This window comes from Montipora capricornis, chromosome 2 (genome assembly GCF_036669925.1).
Source record: "Montipora capricornis isolate CH-2021 chromosome 2, ASM3666992v2, whole genome shotgun sequence".
Classification (NCBI taxonomy): domain Eukaryota; kingdom Metazoa; phylum Cnidaria; class Anthozoa; order Scleractinia; family Acroporidae; genus Montipora; species Montipora capricornis.
The window spans coordinates 45,513,982-45,531,481 of NC_090884.1; positions in this window are offsets into that span (position 1 = coordinate 45,513,982).

The following is a 17,500-nucleotide window of genomic DNA, read 5'->3' on the forward strand; positions in this document are numbered from 1 at the left end:
ATTATATACAGAAAGCGGATGCATATTAAAACCTTTAAATAGTTAAGCATTTGCAAGAGGCGACACTATCCATTTAGCTTCAAAGAAATCCTTTGTTTTTTTACTGTGCAGACTAATATATTTTTCTGTTTCATATTTAATAGCAATTTTCTTTTTAAATCCGTATATATTCGGAAGAATTTGACTTCTTCTACAATCCCACAAGTACAATTTCCCAATCATAATTAGATAGTTTAGAAGCTTAGCAGAAGGGGAGTTTTGTCGTATCATTCCAACTAAAATATCTTGCAACGAAAGTCGAATGCTTTCCTTTAAAAGTTGGTGCCAGAATACTTCGAAGTCACGCCAAAAATTTATCGAGAAAGGACAGAGATATAGGAAGTGATATAGCGTTTCTGGTTCAGATGAACAAAATGAACACGAGTCATTCAATTTAAAGCCAATTTTGTAAAGTTTAGCATTAGTATAGAGAATGGAGTTAAGGATTTTGTATTGAAATGCCTTAACATATGCTTCAAGAGCAACACTATGCGGGATCATAAAAATTTGTTTAACTTCCTCGAGTGTAAAATGAAATTCATTTTGCAGCTTGTTTACAATAGTTGGAAAAAGAGCCTTTCTGCTTACAAGTAAAGTATAATAGTCTTTAGATTTCTTCTTTGAGACATCAAATATATTATCGTCAATTTTAAGAGAGAATTCATCTGTTGTTAATTTATGAGTACAATTTTTTAAAATAGAAGGAATGGAGTGCCGAAGACCTGCCCAAACTAAAAAATTAGTTTTAGAAATCCTGTTAGAAACTAAGGAAAAGGAATCTTTGTTATTTAAGTCAAAGGATAGATCACTGATATGAACTACACCAGCTTCGAAATAGCTTTTATAATAAACTGTTTTATTATTAATGAGTATTTGTTTGTTATTCCAAAGAATATAACGCCAGTCTTTTTCTGAAGAGAACGTATCTCTAAATTCCGACCACCACTGCAGTAATTCTAGATAGAATAGAGAAATATTCAGTGGAAGGATACTAACATCATAATTGCAATGAAACAAGAAAAGGCCGCCAAAGCGTTCTAGATGATGTGTCAAATACCTTTTCCAGGTGCCATCATTTGAGCTAGCTATTCTTTTTAGCCATGCCAATCGAAGCGATATTATCATGCTATCAAAATCAATCATCTTTAATCCTCCGTTGGAGTATTCATTTATCGCCGATTTGCGTGTGACTTTATCAGGACCATTCCATAAGAATTGAAATAATAACTGGTTTAACTGACTTACAAATTCTTTTGGGGTAGGTAATAAAGATGACACATAAACAAATTTCGGAATTAATAGAGATTTGATAAGTGTAATTTTGCCATAAATAGAAAGTCCTCTAGAGGACCAAATTCTAGTCAGGTTTTTAATACTGTCTAATCTTTCTATGAAATTCTTTTCAAGAAGCAATTTTTGATCATACGTGTAATAAATTCCTAAAGCTTTTATCGGTTCGTTAGGCCATTTAATTCCAAAAGGCTGTGCTTTACAGTTCCCTGAAGAACCTATCCACATAGCTTCCGTTTTGGAACAATTAATTTTTAAGCCAGAGACAATCTTGAATTCATCTAACAACCTAAAAAGAGCAGTAGCAGAGCTTGTGTCGGCAAGTATTGCTGTCGTATCATCTGCGTATTGAAGAATTTTTGTGTCCTCATTCCCAATAGAGATACCTTTGATATCCTTATTTTGTCGAATCGCAATTGCTAATGTTTCTATAGTAACTACAAAGAGGTAAGGAGAGAGCGGGTCCCCCTGCCGTACCCCACGTTCAAGATTAAAATATTCAGATGAAAGTCCATTGTTTATCACACAACTTTGTATTTTTCTGTAGAACGTTTGGACCCAATGGATAAAATTAGGGCCAAAATTGAAGGATTTCAAACAATAGAGAAGAAATTCCCATTCTACGCTATCAAATGCCTTTTCAAAATCAATAAACATCATTAGTCCCGGGATACTTTCTTTTGCAGCGAAATCCATAATATCGAAAACTGATCTAATTGTTTCGCCGATATATCGGTCTTTCACGTATCCAGTTTGGTTGTGGTGTATAATGTTTGGAAGAACATTTTTAATTCTAATGGCGATCACTTTAGACATAATTTTTGTGTCAACGTTTACGAGAGAGATTGGACGCCAGTTCTCAATATATGAACGATCTTTTCCTTTTTTTCTATTAGAGTAATTACCGCTTGTTTTTGAGAACAAGACATTTCACCTTTTTCAAAGCTTTCGTTCACGCATTTAAGAAAAGGATCGCTTATTAAAGGCCAGAACACTTTGTAGAATTCTATAGGAATTCCGTCATTCCCAGGAGTTTTGTTGGTTTGAAAGCTTTCGAGGATATTGTAACATTCCTCAGCTGAAATTTTGTCTTCGCAGGTCAACTTTTGTTCTTCGGTTAATTGAGGTTCTTTTCGGCCTTCCGTGATCCAAATTGGTACCATTTTTGTAAGGTCATCAATGTACTCATCATCCTCCAATATGGAGGTGTTCATCTTCCAGAACCCAGGACCCTTAGCCTCTTTGTCCACGTTCCCAAATTCTAAATAGATAGCAGAATGGTCAGTTCTGATGGCGGGGATTATATTTGTGGCTTTGACCCAGTCGTGTAAATTATTAGAGATCAACCAATAATCCAGGCGACAAAATATCGGCGGAAATTGTTGACTCCAGGTAAAACTTTTAGTTTGTGGGTTTTTAACTCTCCATATATCTACAAGATCTAATTGACTTTGGACATCATTGATGGAATTTATCACAGATTTCCTAGGTGTCATTATGCCACCTTTTTTGTCCAGTGTAGGATTCAGAGGACAATTGAAATCACCTCCAATCACAATATTTTCTTCTGAATCTAAATTTTCGGTCTGCAGCTTAGTTAACACATTTTTGAGGAATTTAATGATGTCTTCGTCTTTGTTTGGTGCATAAATGTTTACAAGAACATACATTTTATCTTTGATAGCGGCTTTAAGAACTATATACCTCCCCGATGTATCTACAATCTGAGAGTGAATAACGCAGTCAAGACCTTTTTTGATCAAGATTGCAACACCTCGAGAGTTTGAGCTCCCATGGGAGCAAATAAGTTCTGCACCCCATTCGTTTTTCCATTTTAAGTGTGTTGACAATGTCGAATGAGTTTCTTGCAGGAATATTATATACGAGTTTCGTTTCCGACACCACGTGAAAATTGTTCGCCTTTTTCTGAAATTGCTTAGTCCCCTCGCATTGAGAGATAGTAGATTAAGAGAATGATCGGTCATTGTAGCTGAATCGGGGGAGTGATGTTATAGAAGAAGTCATATAAAACGAAAATGAAAACGATGGTATAGCAGAGTGCAAGAAAGTATAATGCACATAAACCGATAATATTCGCCTAAAACAAATTATTAATCTACAAAAAAAACATACAGTAACGTATGAAGTAAGAAGTTTCCGGAGCATTCACATTTCTAATTAAACAAGAAGGGTTAAGTAGTTTAACACTTTTTACACACATAAACCTTAAACTAAATTAAACTATAGATGTGCTGTCGCGCTGTGACCGCTTTGGCTTTGGTTTCCGCTGTTTCTTGTGTCCATAATGAGACCATAGTATGGGAGATTGGTTGTTTCTTCACCTCTGTAGATTTGCCCGTTTATAATTAGCTTATCAACTTTAAAATAGGCTGTTTGCTTTCTCTGTTTGGCCTTTTTCAAGATGGGATATAACGTTTTCTGTATTTCATCAATTTCCCGGGGGAAATCATTCGCAATTGAAATGTTGGTGTTTTTCAAGTTTTTAACAAAAGACCAAACATACTCCTTGTCTTGAAAGAAGCTGAATTTAGCTATAATAGGCCTAGGTTTGGAGTTCTGTCCTCGACTGGTATTCTTCTTAGTAGTGATGCGGTGAACGCGTTCGAAACGGATTTGTTCGATATCTTCCTCTGGGATCTTAAGTTTATCGCGCATCACTTTTTTTAATTGATCTTCAGCAGAAGTTGACTCACCTCTTCCTTCTGGAACATTAAACACTTTTAAATTTTCACGTCTTGTGTATGCTTCTAACTTGATGTTGCGGCATTCAAGATGTTTTATTTTAGCATTGAGGTCTTCCAGATTCTTTGCGTGGGTTTCCAGTGTTGCACACGTGGCGGTTGAAGACAAATTCAGGTCGACGATGTCTTTTTGAGCGAAGTTCAGGCTTTCTTGTAAACTTTTGTTTTCTTTTTCCAATTCTACCACTCTACCTTGCATAGCCTCTAACTCGCCGAGTCTTGTTAGCACTTTGTCAAGCTTTTCACTGACTTCATCTAGTTTGCTAAGACAATGGCCGTCGGCTTCATCGCACGCATCTTCCCCGTCAGTCTGTGAGCCGCTTTCCCTTAACCGTTTGCGACTATCGGCTCGGGCGTCTTCTTTTCCCATGTTATTTAAGCGAATGAAAGCCAAGCAGCCTTCGTTGATTACATTATTTTACAAGCTTTGAATTTCATCTAAAGGAGCTAGCAAGAACACGTCCGCCTTCGACGAAGGCCAGGTTACTATCCCAGGCTTTATACTAAATAAGTAAATTTCTACATTGCCCTTAGAAGCTCATTAATAAGTCAAGACCTTAACAGCCTATCAAAACATCGATAAAACGTCACGTGTATGAGTTTTTTATCCTGATAAAACAATCCTCGTTAGTATTCTTTATATAGAATACTTAAGACATAACTTGTTTTCCTTGTATGCTTATATTCACCTCTCACAATTTAAACCATTGTTTTCAGTCCAGAGGGACAAGCTCTTTGTGGAATTTTTTTTAAACCGCTAAAAGCTGGCGATTTATCGGGTCTAAAAACACTCAGCTCCGCCTCGTGTTTTTAAACATTACATAAAATTTCACCAAGTATTTGCAATTTTAAATTCATCTTATTTTAAACTAATTTTCCCTACCATATAGTCAGATAAGAGAACCAAAGAACTCGCAACTGGAGAGGAGAGTACAAAGTCTCCAGTTGGGCAGCAACTGGAGAGGAGAGTACAAAGTCTCCAGTTGGGCAGCAACTGGAGAGGAGAGTACAAAGTCTCCAGTTGGGCAGCAACTGGAGAGGAGAGTACAAAGTCTCCAGTTGGGCAGCAACTGGAGAGGAGAGTACAAAGTCTCCAGTTGGGCAGCAACTGGAGAGGAGAGTACAAAGTCTCCAGTTGGGCAGCAACTGGAGAGGAGAGTACAAAGTCTCCAGTTGGGCAGCAACTGGAGAGGAGAGTACAAAGTCTCCAGTTGGGCAGCAACTGGAGAGGAGAGTACAAAGTCTCCAGTTGGGCAGCAACTGGAGAGGAGAGTACAAAGTCTCCAGTTGGGCAGCAACTGGAGAGGAGAGTACAAAGTCTCCAGTTGGGCAGCAACTGGAGAGGAGAGTACAAAGTCTCCAGTTGGGCAGCAACTGGAGAGGAGAGTACAAAGTCTCCAGTTGGGCAGCAACTGGAGAGGAGAGTACAAAGTCTCCAGTTGGGCAGCAACTGGAGAGGAGAGTACAAAGTCTCCAGTTGGGCAGCAACTGGAGAGGAGAGTACAAAGTCTCCAGTTGGGCAGCAACTGGAGAGGAGAGTACAAAGTCTCCAGTTGGGCAGCAACTGGAGAGGAGAGTACAAAGTCTCCAGTTGGGCAGCAACTGGAGAGGAGAGTACAAAGTCTCCAGTTGGGCAGCAACTGGAGAGGAGAGTACAAAGTCTCCAGTTGGGCAGCAACTGGAGAGGAGAGTACAAAGTCTCCAGTTGGGCAGCAACTGGAGAGGAGAGTACAAAGTCTCCAGTTGGGCAGCAACTGGAGAGGAGAGTACAAAGTCTCCAGTTGGGCAGCAACTGGAGAGGAGAGTACAAAGTCTCCAGTTGGGCAGCAACTGGAGAGGAGAGTACAAAGTCTCCAGTTGGGCAGCAACTGGAGAGGAGAGTACAAAGTCTCCAGTTGGGCAGCAACTGGAGAGGAGAGTACAAAGTCTCCAGTTGGGCAGCAACTGGAGAGGAGAGTACAAAGTCTCCAGTTGGGCAGCAACTGGAGAGGAGAGTACAAAGTCTCCAGTTGGGCAGCAACTGGAGAGGAGAGTACAAAGTCTCCAGTTGGGCAGCAACTGGAGAGGAGAGTACAAAGTCTCCAGTTGGGCAGCAACTGGAGAGGAGAGTACAAAGTCTCCAGTTGGGCAGCAACTGGAGAGGAGAGTACAAAGTCTCCAGTTGGGCAGCAACTGGAGAGGAGAGTACAAAGTCTCCAGTTGGGCAGCAACTGGAGAGGAGAGTACAAAGTCTCCAGTTGGGCAGCAACTGGAGAGGAGAGTACAAAGTCTCCAGTTGGGCAGCAACTGGAGAGGAGAGTACAAAGTCTCCAGTTGGGCAGCAACTGGAGAGGAGAGTACAAAGTCTCCAGTTGGGCAGCAACTGGAGAGGAGAGTACAAAGTCTCCAGTTGGGCAGCAACTGGAGAGGAGAGTACAAAGTCTCCAGTTGGGCAGCAACTGGAGAGGAGAGTACAAAGTCTCCAGTTGGGCAGCAACTGGAGAGGAGAGTACAAAGTCTCCAGTTGGGCAGCAACTGGAGAGGAGAGTACAAAGTCTCCAGTTGGGCAGCAACTGGAGAGGAGAGTACAAAGTCTCCAGTTGGGCAGCAACTGGAGAGGAGAGTACAAAGTCTCCAGTTGGGCAGCAACTGGAGAGGAGAGTACAAAGTCTCCAGTTGGGCAGCAACTGGAGAGGAGAGTACAAAGTCTCCAGTTGGGCAGCAACTGGAGAGGAGAGTACAAAGTCTCCAGTTGGGCAGCAACTGGAGAGGAGAGTACAAAGTCTCCAGTTGGGCAGCAACTGGAGAGGAGAGTACAAAGTCTCCAGTTGGGCAGCAACTGGAGAGGAGAGTACAAAGTCTCCAGTTGGGCAGCAACTGGAGAGGAGAGTACAAAGTCTCCAGTTGGGCAGCAACTGGAGAGGAGAGTACAAAGTCTCCAGTTGGGCAGCAACTGGAGAGGAGAGTACAAAGTCTCCAGTTGGGCAGCAACTGGAGAGGAGAGTACAAAGTCTCCAGTTGGGCAGCAACTGGAGAGGAGAGTACAAAGTCTCCAGTTGGGCAGCAACTGGAGAGGAGAGTACAAAGTCTCCAGTTGGGCAGCAACTGGAGAGGAGAGTACAAAGTCTCCAGTTGGGCAGCAACTGGAGAGGAGAGTACAAAGTCTCCAGTTGGGCAGCAACTGGAGAGGAGAGTACAAAGTCTCCAGTTGGGCAGCAACTGGAGAGGAGAGTACAAAGTCTCCAGTTGGGCAGCAACTGGAGAGGAGAGTACAAAGTCTCCAGTTGGGCAGCAACTGGAGAGGAGAGTACAAAGTCTCCAGTTGGGCAGCAACTGGAGAGGAGAGTACAAAGTCTCCAGTTGGGCAGCAACTGGAGAGGAGAGTACAAAGTCTCCAGTTGGGCAGCAACTGGAGAGGAGAGTACAAAGTCTCCAGTTGGGCAGCAACTGGAGAGGAGAGTACAAAGTCTCCAGTTGGGCAGCAACTGGAGAGGAGAGTACAAAGTCTCCAGTTGGGCAGCAACTGGAGAGGAGAGTACAAAGTCTCCAGTTGGGCAGCAACTGGAGAGGAGAGTACAAAGTCTCCAGTTGGGCAGCAACTGGAGAGGAGAGTACAAAGTCTCCAGTTGGGCAGCAACTGGAGAGGAGAGTACAAAGTCTCCAGTTGGGCAGCAACTGGAGAGGAGAGTACAAAGTCTCCAGTTGGGCAGCAACTGGAGAGGAGAGTACAAAGTCTCCAGTTGGGCAGCAACTGGAGAGGAGAGTACAAAGTCTCCAGTTGGGCAGCAACTGGAGAGGAGAGTACAAAGTCTCCAGTTGGGCAGCAACTGGAGAGGAGAGTACAAAGTCTCCAGTTGGGCAGCAACTGGAGAGGAGAGTACAAAGTCTCCAGTTGGGCAGCAACTGGAGAGGAGAGTACAAAGTCTCCAGTTGGGCAGCAACTGGAGAGGAGAGTACAAAGTCTCCAGTTGGGCAGCAACTGGAGAGGAGAGTACAAAGTCTCCAGTTGGGCAGCAACTGGAGAGGAGAGTACAAAGTCTCCAGTTGGGCAGCAACTGGAGAGGAGAGTACAAAGTCTCCAGTTGGGCAGCAACTGGAGAGGAGAGTACAAAGTCTCCAGTTGGGCAGCAACTGGAGAGGAGAGTACAAAGTCTCCAGTTGGGCAGCAACTGGAGAGGAGAGTACAAAGTCTCCAGTTGGGCAGCAACTGGAGAGGAGAGTACAAAGTCTCCAGTTGGGCAGCAACTGGAGAGGAGAGTACAAAGTCTCCAGTTGGGCAGCAACTGGAGAGGAGAGTACAAAGTCTCCAGTTGGGCAGCAACTGGAGAGGAGAGTACAAAGTCTCCAGTTGGGCAGCAACTGGAGAGGAGAGTACAAAGTCTCCAGTTGGGCAGCAACTGGAGAGGAGAGTACAAAGTCTCCAGTTGGGCAGCAACTGGAGAGGAGAGTACAAAGTCTCCAGTTGGGCAGCAACTGGAGAGGAGAGTACAAAGTCTCCAGTTGGGCAGCAACTGGAGAGGAGAGTACAAAGTCTCCAGTTGGGCAGCAACTGGAGAGGAGAGTACAAAGTCTCCAGTTGGGCAGCAACTGGAGAGGAGAGTACAAAGTCTCCAGTTGGGCAGCAACTGGAGAGGAGAGTACAAAGTCTCCAGTTGGGCAGCAACTGGAGAGGAGAGTACAAAGTCTCCAGTTGGGCAGCAACTGGAGAGGAGAGTACAAAGTCTCCAGTTGGGCAGCAACTGGAGAGGAGAGTACAAAGTCTCCAGTTGGGCAGCAACTGGAGAGGAGAGTACAAAGTCTCCAGTTGGGCAGCAACTGGAGAGGAGAGTACAAAGTCTCCAGTTGGGCAGCAACTGGAGAGGAGAGTACAAAGTCTCCAGTTGGGCAGCAACTGGAGAGGAGAGTACAAAGTCTCCAGTTGGGCAGCAACTGGAGAGGAGAGTACAAAGTCTCCAGTTGGGCAGCAACTGGAGAGGAGAGTACAAAGTCTCCAGTTGGGCAGCAACTGGAGAGGAGAGTACAAAGTCTCCAGTTGGGCAGCAACTGGAGAGGAGAGTACAAAGTCTCCAGTTGGGCAGCAACTGGAGAGGAGAGTACAAAGTCTCCAGTTGGGCAGCAACTGGAGAGGAGAGTACAAAGTCTCCAGTTGGGCAGCAACTGGAGAGGAGAGTACAAAGTCTCCAGTTGGGCAGCAACTGGAGAGGAGAGTACAAAGTCTCCAGTTGGGCAGCAACTGGAGAGGAGAGTACAAAGTCTCCAGTTGGGCAGCAACTGGAGAGGAGAGTACAAAGTCTCCAGTTGGGCAGCAACTGGAGAGGCGAGTACAAAGTCTCCAGTTGGGCAGCAACTGGAGAGGAGAGTACAAAGTCTCCAGTTGGGCAGCAACTGGAGAGGAGAGTACAAAGTCTCCAGTTGGGCAGCAACTGGAGAGGAGAGTACAAAGTCTCCAGTTGGGCAGCAACTGGAGAGGAGAGTACAAAGTCTCCAGTTGGGCAGCAACTGGAGAGGAGAGTACAAAGTCTCCAGTTGGGCAGCAACTGGAGAGGAGAGTACAAAGTCTCCAGTTGGGCAGCAACTGGAGAGGAGAGTACAAAGTCTCCAGTTGGGCAGCAACTGGAGAGGAGAGTACAAAGTCTCCAGTTGGGCAGCAACTGGAGAGGAGAGTACAAAGTCTCCAGTTGGGCAGCAACTGGAGAGGAGAGTACAAAGTCTCCAGTTGGGCAGCAACTGGAGAGGAGAGTACAAAGTCTCCAGTTGGGCAGCAACTGGAGAGGAGAGTACAAAGTCTCCAGTTGGGCAGCAACTGGAGAGGAGAGTACAAAGTCTCCAGTTGGGCAGCAACTGGAGAGGAGAGTACAAAGTCTCCAGTTGGGCAGCAACTGGAGAGGAGAGTACAAAGTCTCCAGTTGGGCAGCAACTGGAGAGGAGAGTACAAAGTCTCCAGTTGGGCAGCAACTGGAGAGGAGAGTACAAAGTCTCCAGTTGGGCAGCAACTGGAGAGGAGAGTACAAAGTCTCCAGTTGGGCAGCAACTGGAGAGGAGAGTACAAAGTCTCCAGTTGGGCAGCAACTGGAGAGGAGAGTACAAAGTCTCCAGTTGGGCAGCAACTGGAGAGGAGAGTACAAAGTCTCCAGTTGGGCAGCAACTGGAGAGGAGAGTACAAAGTCTCCAGTTGGGCAGCAACTGGAGAGGAGAGTACAAAGTCTCCAGTTGGGCAGCAACTGGAGAGGAGAGTACAAAGTCTCCAGTTGGGCAGCAACTGGAGAGGAGAGTACAAAGTCTCCAGTTGTGCAGCAACTTGAGAGGAGAGTACAAAGTCTCCAGTTGGGCAGCAACTGGAGAGGAGAGTACAAAGTCTCCAGTTGGGCAGCAACTGGAGAGGAGAGTACAAAGTCTCCAGTTGGGCAGCAACTGGAGAGGAGAGTACAAAGTCTCCATTTGGGCAGCAACTGGAGGTAGTACAAAGTCTCCAGTTGGGCAGCAACTGGAGAGGAGAGTACAAAGTCTCCAGTTGGGCAGCAACTGGAGAGGAGAGTACAAAGTCTCCATTTGGGCAGCAACTGGAGAGGAGAGTACAAAGTCTCCAGTTGGGCAGCAACTGGAGAGGAGAGTACAAAGTCTCCAGGTGGGCAGCAACTGGAGAGGAGAGTACAAAGTCTCCAGTTGGGCAGCAACTGGAGAGGAGAGTACAAAGTCTCCAGTTGGGCAGCAACTGGAGAGGAGAGTACAAAGTCTCCAGTTGGGCAGCAACTGGAGAGGAGAGTACAAAGTCTCCAGTTGGGGAGCAACTGGAGAGGAGAGTACAAAGTCTCCAGTTGGGCAGCAACTGGAGAGGAGAGTACAAAGTCTCCAGTTGGGCAGCAACTGGAGAGGAGAGTACAAAGTCTCCAGTTGGGCAGCAACTGGAGAGGAGAGTACAAAGTCTCCAGTTGGGCAGCAACTGGAGAGGAGAGTACAAAGTCTCCAGTTGGGCAGCAACTGGAGAGGAGAGTACAAAGTCTCCAGTTGGGCAGCAACTGGAGAGGAGAGTACAAAGTCTCCAGTTGGGCAGCAACTGGAGAGGAGAGTACAAAGTCTCCAGTTGGGCAGCAACTGGAGAGGAGAGTACAAAGTCTCCAGTTGGGCAGCAACTGGAGAGGAGAGTACAAAGTCTCCAGTTGGGCAGCAACTGGAGAGGAGAGTACAAAGTCTCCAGTTGGGCAGCAACTGGAGAGGAGAGTACAAAGTCTCCAGTTGGGCAGCAACTGGAGAGGAGAGTACAAAGTCTCCAGTTGGGCAGCAACTGGAGAGGAGAGTACAAAGTCTCCAGTTGGGCAGCAACTGGAGAGGAGAGTACAAAGTCTCCAGTTGGGCAGCAACTGGAGAGGAGAGTACAAAGTCTCCAGTTGGGCAGCAACTGGAGAGGAGAGTACAAAGTCTCCAGTTGGGCAGCAACTGGAGAGGAGAGTACAAAGTCTCCAGTTGGGCAGCAACTGGAGAGGAGAGTACAAAGTCTCCAGTTGGGCAGCAACTGGAGAGGAGAGTACAAAGTCTCCAGTTGGGCAGCAACTGGAGAGGAGAGTACAAAGTCTCCAGTTGGGCAGCAACTGGAGAGGAGAGTACAAAGTCTCCAGTTGGGCAGCAACTGGAGAGGAGAGTACAAAGTCTCCAGTTGGGCAGCAACTGGAGAGGAGAGTACAAAGTCTCCAGTTGGGCAGCAACTGGAGAGGAGAGTACAAAGTCTCCAGTTGGGCAGCAACTGGAGAGGAGAGTACAAAGTCTCCAGTTGGGCAGCAACTGGAGAGGAGAGTACAAAGTCTCCAGTTGGGCAGCAACTGGAGAGGAGAGTACAAAGTCTCCAGTTGGGCAGCAACTGGAGAGGAGAGTACAAAGTCTCCAGTTGGGCAGCAACTGGAGAGGAGAGTACAAAGTCTCCAGTTGGGCAGCAACTGGAGAGGAGAGTACAAAGTCTCCAGTTGGGCAGCAACTGGAGAGGAGAGTACAAAGTCTCCAGTTGGGCAGCAACTGGAGAGGAGAGTACAAAGTCTCCAGTTGGGCAGCAACTGGAGAGGAGAGTACAAAGTCTCCAGTTGGGCAGCAACTGGAGAGGAGAGTACAAAGTCTCCAGTTGGGCAGCAACTGGAGAGGAGAGTACAAAGTCTCCAGTTGGGCAGCAACTGGAGAGGAGAGTACAAAGTCTCCAGTTGGGCAGCAACTGGAGAGGAGAGTACAAAGTCTCCAGTTGGGCAGCAACTGGAGAGGAGAGTACAAAGTCTCCAGTTGGGCAGCAACTGGAGAGGAGAGTACAAAGTCTCCAGTTGGGCAGCAACTGGAGAGGAGAGTACAAAGTCTCCAGTTGGGCAGCAACTGGAGAGGAGAGTACAAAGTCTCCAGTTGGGCAGCAACTGGAGAGGAGAGTACAAAGTCTCCAGTTGGGCAGCAACTGGAGAGGAGAGTACAAAGTCTCCAGTTGGGCAGCAACTGGAGAGGAGAGTACAAAGTCTCCAGTTGGGCAGCAACTGGAGAGGAGAGTACAAAGTCTCCAGTTGGGCAGCAACTGGAGAGGAGAGTACAAAGTCTCCAGTTGGGCAGCAACTGGAGAGGAGAGTACAAAGTCTCCAGTTGGGCAGCAACTGGAGAGGAGAGTACAAAGTCTCCAGTTGGGCAGCAACTGGAGAGGAGAGTACAAAGTCTCCAGTTGGGCAGCAACTGGAGAGGAGAGTACAAAGTCTCCAGTTGGGCAGCAACTGGAGAGGAGAGTACAAAGTCTCCAGTTGGGCAGCAACTGGAGAGGAGAGTACAAAGTCTCCAGTTGGGCAGCAACTGGAGAGGAGAGTACAAAGTCTCCAGTTGGGCAGCAACTGGAGAGGAGAGTACAAAGTCTCCAGTTGGGCAGCAACTGGAGAGGAGAGTACAAAGTCTCCAGTTGGGCAGCAACTGGAGAGGAGAGTACAAAGTCTCCAGTTGGGCAGCAACTGGAGAGGAGAGTACAAAGTCTCCAGTTGGGCAGCAACTGGAGAGGAGAGTACAAAGTCTCCAGTTGGGCAGCAACTGGAGAGGAGAGTACAAAGTCTCCAGTTGGGCAGCAACTGGAGAGGAGAGTACAAAGTCTCCAGTTGGGCAGCAACTGGAGAGGAGAGTACAAAGTCTCCAGTTGGGCAGCAACTGGAGAGGAGAGTACAAAGTCTCCAGTTGGGCAGCAACTGGAGAGGAGAGTACAAAGTCTCCAGTTGGGCAGCAACTGGAGAGGAGAGTACAAAGTCTCCAGTTGGGCAGCAACTGGAGAGGAGAGTACAAAGTCTCCAGTTGGGCAGCAACTGGAGAGGAGAGTACAAAGTCTCCAGTTGGGCAGCAACTGGAGAGGAGAGTACAAAGTCTCCAGTTGGGCAGCAACTGGAGAGGAGAGTACAAAGTCTCCAGTTGGGCAGCAACTGGAGAGGAGAGTACAAAGTCTCCAGTTGGGCAGCAACTGGAGAGGAGAGTACAAAGTCTCCAGTTGGGCAGCAACTGGAGAGGAGAGTACAAAGTCTCCAGTTGGGCAGCAACTGGAGAGGAGAGTACAAAGTCTCCAGTTGGGCAGCAACTGGAGAGGAGAGTACAAAGTCTCCAGTTGGGCAGCAACTGGAGAGGAGAGTACAAAGTCTCCAGTTGGGCAGCAACTGGAGAGGAGAGTACAAAGTCTCCAGTTGGGCAGCAACTGGAGAGGAGAGTACAAAGTCTCCAGTTGGGCAGCAACTGGAGAGGAGAGTACAAAGTCTCCAGTTGGGCAGCAACTGGAGAGGAGAGTACAAAGTCTCCAGTTGGGCAGCAACTGGAGAGGAGAGTACAAAGTCTCCAGTTGGGCAGCAACTGGAGAGGAGAGTACAAAGTCTCCAGTTGGGCAGCAACTGGAGAGGAGAGTACAAAGTCTCCAGTTGGGCAGCAACTGGAGAGGAGAGTACAAAGTCTCCAGTTGGGCAGCAACTGGAGAGGAGAGTACAAAGTCTCCAGTTGGGCAGCAACTGGAGAGGAGAGTACAAAGTCTCCAGTTGGGCAGCAACTGGAGAGGAGAGTACAAAGTCTCCAGTTGGGCAGCAACTGGAGAGGAGAGTACAAAGTCTCCAGTTGGGCAGCAACTGGAGAGGAGAGTACAAAGTCTCCAGTTGGGCAGCAACTGGAGAGGAGAGTACAAAGTCTCCAGTTGGGCAGCAACTGGAGAGGAGAGTACAAAGTCTCCAGTTGGGCAGCAACTGGAGAGGAGAGTACAAAGTCTCCAGTTGGGCAGCAACTGGAGAGGAGAGTACAAAGTCTCCAGTTGGGCAGCAACTGGAGAGGAGAGTACAAAGTCTCCAGTTGGGCAGCAACTGGAGAGGAGAGTACAAAGTCTCCAGTTGGGCAGCAACTGGAGAGGAGAGTACAAAGTCTCCAGTTGGGCAGCAACTGGAGAGGAGAGTACAAAGTCTCCAGTTGGGCAGCAACTGGAGAGGAGAGTACAAAGTCTCCAGTTGGGCAGCAACTGGAGAGGAGAGTACAAAGTCTCCAGTTGGGCAGCAACTGGAGAGGAGAGTACAAAGTCTCCAGTTGGGCAGCAACTGGAGAGGAGAGTACAAAGTCTCCAGTTGGGCAGCAACTGGAGAGGAGAGTACAAAGTCTCCAGTTGGGCAGCAACTGGAGAGGAGAGTACAAAGTCTCCAGTTGGGCAGCAACTGGAGAGGAGAGTACAAAGTCTCCAGTTGGGCAGCAACTGGAGAGGAGAGTACAAAGTCTCCAGTTGGGCAGCAACTGGAGAGGAGAGTACAAAGTCTCCAGTTGGGCAGCAACTGGAGAGGAGAGTACAAAGTCTCCAGTTGGGCAGCAACTGGAGAGGAGAGTACAAAGTCTCCAGTTGGGCAGCAACTGGAGAGGAGAGTACAAAGTCTCCAGTTGGGCAGCAACTGGAGAGGAGAGTACAAAGTCTCCAGTTGGGCAGCAACTGGAGAGGAGAGTACAAAGTCTCCAGTTGGGCAGCAACTGGAGAGGAGAGTACAAAGTCTCCAGTTGGGCAGCAACTGGAGAGGAGAGTACAAAGTCTCCAGTTGGGCAGCAACTGGAGAGGAGAGTACAAAGTCTCCAGTTGGGCAGCAACTGGAGAGGAGAGTACAAAGTCTCCAGTTGGGCAGCAACTGGAGAGGAGAGTACAAAGTCTCCAGTTGGGCAGCAACTGGAGAGGAGAGTACAAAGTCTCCAGTTGGGCAGCAACTGGAGAGGAGAGTACAAAGTCTCCAGTTGGGCAGCAACTGGAGAGGAGAGTACAAAGTCTCCAGTTGGGCAGCAACTGGAGAGGAGAGTACAAAGTCTCCAGTTGGGCAGCAACTGGAGAGGAGAGTACAAAGTCTCCAGTTGGGCAGCAACTGGAGAGGAGAGTACAAAGTCTCCAGTTGGGCAGCAACTGGAGAGGAGAGTACAAAGTCTCCAGTTGGGCAGCAACTGGAGAGGAGAGTACAAAGTCTCCAGTTGGGCAGCAACTGGAGAGGAGAGTACAAAGTCTCCAGTTGGGCAGCAACTGGAGAGGAGAGTACAAAGTCTCCAGTTGGGCAGCAACTGGAGAGGAGAGTACAAAGTCTCCAGTTGGGCAGCAACTGGAGAGGAGAGTACAAAGTCTCCAGTTGGGCAGCAACTGGAGAGGAGAGTACAAAGTCTCCAGTTGGGCAGCAACTGGAGAGGAGAGTACAAAGTCTCCAGTTGGGCAGCAACTGGAGAGGAGAGTACAAAGTCTCCAGTTGGGCAGCAACTGGAGAGGAGAGTACAAAGTCTCCAGTTGGGCAGCAACTGGAGAGGAGAGTACAAAGTCTCCAGTTGGGCAGCAACTGGAGAGGAGAGTACAAAGTCTCCAGTTGGGCAGCAACTGGAGAGGAGAGTACAAAGTCTCCAGTTGGGCAGCAACTGGAGAGGAGAGTACAAAGTCTCCAGTTGGGCAGCAACTGGAGAGGAGAGTACAAAGTCTCCAGTTGGGCAGCAACTGGAGAGGAGAGTACAAAGTCTCCAGTTGGGCAGCAACTGGAGAGGAGAGTACAAAGTCTCCAGTTGGGCAGCAACTGGAGAGGAGAGTACAAAGTCTCCAGTTGGGCAGCAACTGGAGAGGAGGACAAAGAACACCTTTCCACGTGTTGTTTGGGAATCGCCTTGAAATCGCGCTCTCAGAGGCTTGAAAACACGCTTTAAAACGTTTTTTTCGAAGGCTTTAACAAACGCGTTTTATTCCTATTTTAACAAACGCCTTCAAAACGAGCTCTCAGACGCTTCAAAAGAAGCTTGAACACGTTTTTTTGAAAGGCTTTAAGAAACGTTTTCAAAACGCACTCTCAGACGCTTGAAAGCACGTTTCAAAGCGTTTTTTTGCGTAACGCGTTCAAAACGAGCATTCAGGTGCCTGAAAACACGCGTTAAAGGTTTTTTTGAAACGCCTTTAAAACGTGCTCTCACACGCTTGAAAAGACGCTCGAAAACGTTTTTTTCAAAGGATTTAACAAACGCCTTCAAAACGCGCTCTCACACGCTTCAAAAGGTTTTTTTTAAAGGCTTTAACAAGCGCCTTCAAAACGCGCTCTCAGATGCTTGAAAAGACGCTTCAAAACGTTTTTTTTAAAGGGTTTAATGTCTAGGAAAGCTAGTGAATTTTCGGAAATTTCCCAGGTGTATTTTAGAGCCGGGTGGAAAGAATTGACTGCAGTGATAAATTGGTCGAGTTGCTCTTTGCTGGATGAAGTAGCGCCGACGCAGTCATCGATGAAGCCTTGTTAAAGATCAGGGTTTGGTCCGTGGTAGTTAGAGAAAAATTTATTTTCAATAAAACCTACGAAAAGTTTGGCGTAGCTAGGTCCCATTTTAGTTCCCATTGCAACACCGTTGATCTGCTTGTAGTAGGTGTTGTCGCCAAATGAAAAGCAGTTAAGTGTGAGAACCAGTTCATTTAGACGGCGTAAAGTTTCTGAGCTCGGACTTTTGACAGGACGTTGGTTTAAAAAGTATTTTAGTGCTTGGAGGCCTTCATTGTTGGGAATTACGATGTATAAAGATGCTATATCCATGGTGAAAATGATTTTGTTTTCGCCCGAGAAATTGAAGGTACGGAAAGTTTCAAGTGCATGGTTGCTATCTTTGATATATGAAGGTAGTGATTTGACTATGAGTTCAGTTGGGGAACTGCCTGGATGGATTATAAGAAGGCAAGAAATCACTGCACCAAACTCCTTAGATCAGCAGAATCAAATTACTGGCTGTCAAAATTTAACGAGGCAACCTCTGCTAAAGATTTTTGGAAGACAGTAAGATCCTTTGAGGGAAAGCGGATAACTACAAAGATTGGTCCAATTAAAGATAGTTCCGCAGTTATTCATTCAGACGATACATCAAAGGCCAACGCTTTAAATTCGTTTTTTGTCAATGTTGGAAAATCCCTTTCGAAATCAACACAAGACTCTTCAGTAAACTCT